This window comes from Carassius auratus, unplaced genomic scaffold, assembly GCF_003368295.1.
Source record: "Carassius auratus strain Wakin unplaced genomic scaffold, ASM336829v1 scaf_tig00216896, whole genome shotgun sequence".
NCBI classification, from domain to species: Eukaryota; Metazoa; Chordata; class Actinopteri; order Cypriniformes; family Cyprinidae; genus Carassius; species Carassius auratus.
The window spans coordinates 1-10,000 of NW_020528790.1; the positions used below are offsets into that span (position 1 = coordinate 1).

General features: G+C 36.7%; 1 non-coding gene across 1 annotated transcript; it reads left to right on the plus strand.

Annotated features, from left to right (window-relative positions):
* The first annotated feature begins 6,148 nt into the window (after positions 1-6,148).
* LOC113099304 (5S ribosomal RNA) lies at positions 6,149-6,267 on the plus strand. Its single transcript, XR_003289383.1, has one exon. It is a non-coding gene; the product is annotated as a 5S ribosomal RNA (ribosomal RNA).
* The last annotated feature ends 3,733 nt before the right edge of the window (positions 6,268-10,000 follow it).

The following is a 10,000-nucleotide window of genomic DNA, read 5'->3' on the forward strand; positions in this document are numbered from 1 at the left end:
TACCAACCTGAGGGCGCTAGAGAGCTACAGGAAGTGTTGGCTGCAGTAGGGAGAGGAAGGCTCTCCTCCATTTTGTTTTTTCAGTTTGTGTTTGTTTGTAAGTTGTTTTGGACTTTAGTTCAGTTTTTTTTTTTTGTGTGTTTTTCAGTTTTAAACCACCTAACAGCAGCTTTTTGCTGGCTGGAGGGTGGTTTTCTTTGTTTTTTTGTTTTTTTGTTTTTCTCTTAAAATGGACGGATTAATGGATCACGACACAGGACCGGCTGGAGAGACACGTATGGCAAACGACACTGGACTGGTTGGAGAGAGACGTATGGCAAACGACACTGGATTGGCTGGAGAGAGACGCATGGCAAAACGATAATGGACTGGCTGGAGAGAGACGCATGGCAAACGATACTGGATTTGGCGGAGAGACACGATCAGTAAATGTCACTGGACTGGGAAATCGACTACGAGCTGGCTATGGAAATAACCAAGGTACGATGGACAAATTTCTTGAGAGAAAATATCTAAAGGAGGCTACAGTGATTGTGAACGTAGAGAATGTGATCGAGGTGAGAGCAGAGGATATCATCAAGGCTGTATCAAAACAATGTGGACACGGGAAAATCCTGGCACTAAGGCCAAGACAAGGAAAAGAATATGAATTAACAATGGAGAAAGAAGAAACATGTGACAAACTGATTGATGGACTGATGATAAAAGGAGTGAACTGTGAGGTAAAAAAATTTGCAAAACAGAGATTATGTTGTTTCCTTCATGCACCTGCCCGTCTATATTGATGACAAGAAATTATAGGTAAATTGGAAGGATGGGGAGTTAATCCCATTTCACAGATAAAAGAAGATGTTACCCGGGCACTGACATAGAAGACGGAACAAGGTTCCTAAAAGTGAGATTCCCCAAAGATGTCGCATCTTTGCCATATAGCACAAAGCTGGAAACAGCAGAAGGGCAGCAGTATTTTAGGGTGATGCACAGCCATCAGGTGAAGACCTGTAGGCTGTGCATGAGCCCTGGACACCTGCTGAAAGACTGCCCAGATTTTAAGTGCCGGAAGTGCGAGGAGAGGGGACATTTTGCAAGAGATTGCAATGCTGTCAGATGCCCAGGGTGTCAAGAAGTTTTAAATAAATGTGAATGTTGGATGGAAAGAGAGGAAGGAGGTATGGAACTTCAGTTGGACGGACAGGTGCATGAAGGAAACAGCGAGGTGGAAAGAGAAACTGATGAAGGACAAGAGGAAGGCGGATTGCAACAAGAAGAAACAGAAGGAGGAGCGAGCAACAGAGAGGAAGAAGGAGAAAAAGTAAATGATGCAGACGAGGAGCATACAACAGAACAGGAAACTCAATGGACGGAAATGGAAATATCGGACAGTTTTAAAAAATCTTTTAGATGGCATGGACGGAGATGGACATAGAATGGATGATCAAAACAAAGAAATGGACAGTGGAGAAGAAACGAGGATGGATAACATGGAAAAAGACAGAGAGGAGAGAGGACAAATAAGAAGGCGAACATTAAAGGTAAAACCAAATGTGGAAAATGCTAGAAAAAAAAGATAATGACAATGGGCGGAGTGAAAATTGTAAACAGATATGAAGTGTTAAGTGGGTTGGAGGGAGAAGATGGAAAGTAATGTTTGTTATGTATTTATTTTTCTTTTTAATGGTCTTAAGTTGTGTTACTTTTAATGCAGGGGACTGATGGACATGGGTAAATTTGAAAAAGTGAAGGAAAAATGCCAAGGCGAAGATGTTATTGTTTTACAAGAAACAAATTGGAAAGAGAGTGTGATGGAGGACTATAAAAAAATGGGAAGGGGATATTTTATATAACAATGGGGATGGAAGGCTTGGAAGAGGAGTGGCTTTTTAATAAGGAAAGATGTTTTAATTCAAGTAGGGTAGTGTATAAAGATAAGATGGGGAAATGTATGGTGGTTGAAGTAAATTGTGAAGGACGTGAACTGATTTTAGTCAATGTACATGCGCCAACAGAGGAGAAGGAAAAGAAAGATTTTTTTTATGTTTTAAGAAATACATCATAAACAAGTATACGGAAAATAATAATGATAGGGGATTTAACACAGTTTTTAGTAAACAAGACATGGCAGAATGAATGGTTTTTAAAAATGACAAGGGGAGAAAAAGAATAAAAAGCATTAATGGAGAAAAGGATATCATCGATGTGTGGAGAGAAAGAAATGAAAAAGTAAAAGAATTTTCAAGGAGGCAAATAGTGGGGCAGTTTGTGTGGTGAAACAAGAATAGACTTTATTTATGTACAAGAAATGTGGAGAATTTGTATAAGAAAGATTAAGTATGAAGAAACAAGTTTTAGCGATTCAACAAGTTTCTTATTTTTTAAAAGTAGACTGGAGTAAAGTGCAAAGAGGGCCGGGAGTCTGGACTTTAAATACAGAGGTTTTAAAGAATGAAGATTATGTTTTAAGTATAAAGAGATAATTGAAAAGGAAAAAGAAATGAAATGTATAGTGAGGGATAAGCGAATGTGGTGGGGAGGAACGTGAAAATATCTGGTAAAAAAGTTTACAGTAACATATTGCAAATTAATTAATAAATGTAAGAAAAAATAAGGAAAGAGAGCTAAGAAAAAACTTAAATGAGGAACTGGATAAGGCAGAAAAAAGCATAGAGAAAATAAAAGAAATAGAAGGTAGACTGAAGGAAATGGAAGAGGAGAAATATGAAGCTGCAAGATTAAGAAGCAAAGCAAATATACAGTGGAGGGGGAGAAGTGCACAAAATTTTTCTTTGATCTAAGAAAAGAAAAGGGAAAGCAGACATGATAAAGAAATAAGGGGCAAAAAATGGGAGAATAGTAAGAAGAAAATGCAGACATTTTAGAGGAAATAAAATCATATTATGAGAACTTATTCTGTACAGAGGGCGGGTAAAAGAAGGAGAAAAAGTGGAAGTTACTGAAGCAAATAAAAGCCAGAGTAGGAGAAGTGGAATAAACAAGAGTGTGATGATGAGTAAGAGAAGAAGAAATAAAAAGAGCAATAATTGGGTTAAACAAGAGGAAAAGTCCAGGGATAGATGGGTTGGGGAGTGAGTTTTACATTGTTTTTAAAGATGTTTAACAACTATCTTAAAAGAAGTATTGACGAGATTTTTAGGAAAGGTGAGATGAACGAAAGGATGGGAATGGGATTAATGAAGCTGATATATAAAAGGAAAGGAGACAAAGTGGAGTTAAAGAATTATAGGCCTATAACAATGCTTAACACAGATTTAAAGATTTTATCAAAAATTTTAGCTAACAGATTAAAAGAAGTGATGCCCACAATAATTCAAACAAACCAAGCTTACAGTATTAAAGGAAGAGACATTGCAGATACAACAATGAGCATAAAAGATACCATAAGATATATTAATGAAAAGAAGAAAGATGGTTTTATAATCAGTTTGGACTTTGAGAAGGCTTTTGGACAGGGTAGAGCATGATTTTTTATTTGGGCGGTTTTGGATACTTTTGATTTTGGACGGAATTTTATTAAATGGGTTAAGATTTTATATAAGGTGCTGTAACGAGAGTTAAATGTAATGGGTTTTTAACAGAGTGTTTTAAATTAACAAGATCAATTAGACAGGGCTGCCCGTTGTCGGCACTTTTATATGCTTTAGTTGCGGAACCACTTGGGTTAATGGTTAGAACAGGAAGGGAGAATAAAAGGAATAGGCATAGAGGGAGGAGAGAATAAAATATTTCAATACGCTGATGATACTACGCTATTGCTGCAAGATTTGTTGAGTGTAAGGGAAGTGATGAAAATAGTACAATCATTTTGCAGGGGATCTGGGGCTAAAGTGAATGAGGATAAAACGGTATACATGAGATTTGGGCGAAGTGAGGTTTTAACTGGGCACTTTAATTTTAAGGAAATGAATGAAATAAAGATTTTAGGTGTTTTAATGGGGAGGGATGAAACCAAAGCAGAAGGAATTATGTGGGAGGAGATGTTAGGAGGGATCGAGAGAAGGTTAAATTTTTGGAGATTAATGTCCTTAACTTTGAAGGGGAGGGTTTTAATTTTGAATGTTTTAATGGTTTCTAAGTTATGGCATATTTTATATGTGGCTTCAATGCCGTTGTGGACAGAAAAAAGGCTGAAAAAATGTTTTTTAGATTTTTTATGGGAAGGAAAGCCACCGAGAATTGCATATAACACTTTAATAGGAGCAATGGGGAAGGGGGGGCTAGGGCTAATGGACGTGGAGCAAAGAAAGAACAGTTTAAGGGTGAAAATCATAAGCAAATATCTAGACGAAGGAAATAAAGCAGCATGGAAAAGAACAATGGGGCATTTTTTTAAACAAGTGTAGTCATTTTAATCTGGGGGACAACATTTTATGGATGAAAACAAAAAATTGGATGACGGAGGGGATGCCAGAATTTTATAGAGAACTGATGGGAGCATGGGGAAAATTTTTAGATAATGTGCATTTTAAGCCACAAGGTAGAGAGAACATTTTAAATCAGCCTTTATTCTTAAATAACTGCATTTTAAATCAAGGGAAGCAGGTTTTTTTTAAGAAGTGGTGGGATGTGGGAATCATGAAAGTCAGAGATGTTTTATATGAATTCAAAGAGGGTTTTTTACCAGTTCAATACATTGTGGATGTGATGGAGGAGGCAAAGGAGGATTATACCAGACAAGAGATTACAAACAAATATGATTTAATTAAGAATGCTATACCTAAAGAATGGATAAAGAGAATTGAAAATATGGAAGAAGAAGATCAAGGAAAAGATGTGTATGTAAATATGGGGGGGAAATTGTGTGCTTTTAAAGAATGTAAAGTTAAAATGTTTTATTGTTTTTTTAGAGATGTGGTTTTCAAGAAACCTGTTGTAAATGAATATTGGCTACAGATGTTCAATGATGTAACAGAAGAAAAAATATGGGGGAATATAAAGGGGAAAATTGTACAGACTAAACTGGAGAATATGGAATATTTTATCAGAAACAAAGCAGTGTTCACAGACGTAATTTTAAGCAAAATTGGGATGGAGGAAAGTGCAATATGTAAAGTTTGCCAAGATGCTGATGAAGGGTTTTTACACTTGTTTTTATATTGTGATAAGCTGAAAGATTTTAATGAGAGGTGTAAAAGCATGATTTTAAGTTTGAGAGGAGAGGAAAATGGGAACTTTGAGTGGGAAAATGTGTTAATGTTGGGCATTAATTAGAAATGTAAACATGAGAAGCTGATAAATTTACTTGTGATGCTGATGCAAAGTGCGATTTGGGAAAGAAGAGTGGTGGTGAAAAAGGAAAATGTTTTAATTGATGTATGGAATGTGTTCAGGAGAAAAGTTGAAAAATATGTTGAATGTCTGTTTTATTATTTTAAGTTGGAGGAAACGATTGATGTCTTTTATAATATTTTTACTCAGGAGGTGTTAAAGGTTTTCAAAGAGCTGGGGATTGAATTGTCATTTTTAAAAGATTAAAATATTTAATGACTTCTTTTTAAATGTATGTAAGATGTCTGTCAATTCAAATTAGGAGTTTTGTATGTCAAAGAAATAATCTTTAAATAATCTTTAAATAAAAAGTATTTTTGTATGTGAATAATTGATATGTATGTTTGAATTGATTAATTTCTTCAATAAAAAAAAAAAAAAAAAAAAAAAAAAAAAAAAAAGGCTATGCCCGATCTCGTCTGCTCTCGGAAGCTAAGCAGGTTTGGGCCTGGTTAGTACTTGGATGGGAGACCGCCTGGGAATACCAGGTGCTGTAAGCTTTTTGGAAACTTTTCACTTAGTATATAATAATTTTGACAAAAAATAGAGTCAATGCCCGATCTCTGAATATTAGCAGGTTTGGGCCTGGTAAGTACATGGATGGGAGACTGCCTGGGAATACCAGGTGCTTTAAACTTTTTGGAAAATTTCAAGATTTATATAATAATCTTGCCAAAAAAAAAAAAAAAAAAGTCAATGCCCGATCTCTGAATATTAGCAGGTTTGGGCCTGGTTAGTACATGGATGGGAGACTGCCTGGGAATACCAGGTGCTTTAAACTTTTGGGTTTTCTTTCCTACTTATATAATGTACTGGCGATTAGATGGGCTGGTCTTTAAATAACCCTCTCTTTGCAGCAGTCTTCGCTTACGGCCATACCAACCTGGCTATGCCCGATCTCGTCTGCTCTCCGAAGCTAAGCAGGTTTGGGCCTAGTTAGTACTTGGATGGGAGACCGCCTGGGAATACCAGGTGCTGTAAGCTTTTTGGAAACTTTTCACTTAGTATATAATAATTTAGCCAAAAAATAGAGTCAATGCCCGATCTCTGAATATTAGCAGGTTTGGGCCTGTTAGTACATGGATAGGAGACTGCCTGGGAATACCAGGTGCTTTAAACTCTTTGGAAAATTTCACGATTTATATAATAATCTTGCAAAAAAAAAAAAAAAAAAGAGTCAATGCCCGATCTCTGAATCTTAGCAGGTTTAGGTCTGGTTAGTACTTGGATGAGAGACTGCCTAGGAATACCAGGTGCTTTAAGCTTTTGGGTTTTCTTTCCTACTTATATAATGTACTGACGATTAGATGGGCTGGTCTTTAAATAGCCCTCTCTTTGCAGCAGTCTTCGCTTACGGCCATACCAACCTGAGGGCGCTAGAGAGCTAGTGAGAAACAGGAAGTGTGTTGGCTATAGGGAGGTGAGAAAGGCTCACCCAAACTTTTGTGTTGTTTTTTTGCGTTGTTTTTGTTCAAGATAAGTATTTTTGTTTCTAGTTTTTAGTGTTATTTTTGTTATTCGTCCTCCCAACAGCTTTGCTGTTTGGGAGGGATCGTTTTAGTTTTGTGTTTTTTGTTAAAATGGACGGATTAACGGCTACAGACATGGATTTGGCAAAACAGACAAGGCAGCTAACTGAAAATGGACTGGATCAAAGACAACGAGAAAAGGATTACCCAGAAAGGCGAATGAAACGGATCTATACCAAGGAAGCAACGGTAGTGATTGATTTGACGGAGGTACAAGATGGGAGAGCAGAGGACATTATAGAAGCATTGAAAGACAAGATCGAAGTGACTAGCATACTAGCGGTAAGACCAAAAATGATGAAACAATATGAAATTACATTGGAAAAAGAGGAAGATATTGAGAAACTAGAAGAAGGATTGATGATTAAAGGAAAGATTTGTGAAATTAAAAAGTTGAACAATAAGGATTTTGCTGTATCTTTCATGCATCTGCCTGCTTACTTGGAGGATGACGATATTTTAAAGAAGCTGGAGGGATGGGGGGTGACTCCTATCTCACAGATCAAAAGGAGATTCTACCCGGGCACCCGCATTGAGGATGGAACGAGATTCCTGAGAGTACGGTTTCCAAAAGAGGTGGCTTCCCTGCCCTACAGCACGAGAATGGAGACGGAAGAAGGACCTCAGTATTTCAGGGTGATACATAGCCAGCAGGTGAGAACCTGTAGGTTATGTATGAGCCCTGAACACATGATGAAGGACTGTCCTGACTTCAAATGCTATAAGTGCTCGGAAAGGGGACATTTCGCGAGGGACTGTAATGCGGTGAGGTGCCCGGACTGCAGGCTTGTGTTAAACAAGTGCGAGTGCTGGTTCGGAGAACAACATCAGGAGGAAGAGCAGGGGTGTGGGCAGATGCATGAGGAAGCCGGTGAAGAGGAGCTACACGAAAACACAGAAGGAACACCAAGAGAGGATACCACAAGCACGGACGTTGAAGAGGAAAGTGAAAGGACTGGATCAACGCAGTGCGGTGAGGAAACGGGGTCACTGATGGAAATAACTGATACTTTACAGATTCAACTGGAAAAGACAGAGGATCAGGAGTGGGTCAGCGAGGATGGGAGAATGGACAAAGACAGTGAATGCATCGACGATGCCGGCACTACAGGAATCAATAAAAGAAGAAGACAAACTAAGGTAACACCAAATTTAGAGAAAGCCAAAAGAAAAGTATTAAAACAAGGATGTGAGGAAAAACAAGACAGTGGGGAAATGGTAAAGGAAGGAGAGTGAATGAACTGACAAAATGGGGATTTTATGGCTTTTATTTTATTTTATGGTGCTGAAAATTGTGGCTTTTAATGCTAGAGGATTAATGAATGTTTATAAATTTGAAAAGGTGAAGGAATTGTGTCGAAATGAAGATGTGATTTTATTGCAAGAGACAAACTGGAAAGAGAATGTTATGGAGGATATTAGAAAAAGATGGGAAGGGGAATTACTTGTTAACAATGAAGAGGAAAAAATGGGAGGAGGAGTGGCGGTTTTAATAAGAAAAGACAGAGGTATAAAGACAAAACTTATATATAATGATAAAAAAGGAAAATGTATGGTGGTAGAAATCGAAATGGAAGAAGACAAATTTGTTTTAGTGAACGTGCACGCTCCCAATGGAGAAAAAGAAAAGAAAATATACTTTAATGTTTTAGCTGATGTAATTGAAAAATGGGGGAAGGTGGTGATTGCAGGGGATTTTAACACTGTTTTTAGTAAAATGGATATGGCAAATGGGATGGTCTTTAAATCGGATGGGGGTAGAAAAGAACTAAGGTCATTGATGGAAGAGAAAAATATGATTGATGTGTGGCGGGAAAGAAATGGAAAAAAGAAGGAATTTTCAAGAAGACAGTTGGTGGGGAATTTTATGTGCCAAACCAGAATAGACTATTTTTTAAGTACCAGAAATCTTGAATGTTTCATTGATGGAATATTTTACAAAGAAACAACCTTAAGCGATCACAAAATGGTTTTAATGACGATGGATTTTAAAAGACAAACAAAGGGACCTGGGGTGTGGATTTTAAACACTGAGGTTTTAAAGAATGAAAGTTTTAAAAAAGAGATTGAAATGATATTAGATGGGAGGAAAAAAGACCTGATGTATATGGAAGACAAAAGGCAATGGTGGGAAAATGTTAAGTATGATATTAAGAAATATTCTATGAACTACTGTAATTTATTACAAAAGGTTAAAAGAACCAAGGAGAGAGAAATAAGGAGAACTCTAAAAGAGGAGTTAAATAAAAACGAAGTAGATGTGCAAAAAGTAATTGAAATAGAAAATACGTTGAGAAAAATAGAAGAGGAGAAATGCAAGGGGGCAATGTTGAGAAGCAAAGCAAAATATACGGTGGAAGGGGAAAAATGTAACAGATTCTTTTTTAATCTTGAGAAAAGCAGGGGGAGAGCGGAAACAATTAAAGAACTTAAAAGTAGGAATGGAATGGTGGTCTCAGATACAGAGGGGATTTTAAAAGAAGTTAAATCATTTTATGAGGAACTTTTTAAGTCTGAGGGGGGAGATGAGGAAAAAAGGAATATTTTGTTGCAACAGATAACAAGGAAAGTTGGCGAACAGGATAAAAAAATATGTGAAAGGGAAATAGAAACTGAAGAGATCATACATGCCATAAATCATTTAAGAGTGAGGAAAAGCCCCGGGGTAGATGGTATTGGAAGTGAGTTTTACAAAGTTTTTAAAGAAAAAGTAAGCGTGATTTTAAATGAAATTTTTGAAGAAGTTTTTAAAAAAGAAAGAGTAAGCCCAAGAATGGGGCTAGGATTAATGAAAATAATATACAAGAAAAAAGGAGACAAAACTGAGCTGAAAAATTTTAGACCCATTACAATGCTAAACACTGATTTTAAAATTTTAGCCAAGGTCTTAGCAAACAGATTAAAAAATGTCATGCCAAATATAATAGAAACAAACCAGGCGTATGGAGTAAAGGCGAGAGATATAGCAGATGTTACTAGCAGCATTAGAGATATAGCAGGGTATATAAAAGAAAAAGGCAAAAGTGCTTATGTTATTAGTATGGATTTTGAAAAGGCTTTTGACAGAGTTGAACATGGCTTTTTATTTGCAGTTTTAAAGGAATTTGGGTTTGGGAATAATTTTATTAAATGGATTTCGGTTTTATACAGGGATATTTTTACAAAAGTAAAATGCAATGGTTTTTTAA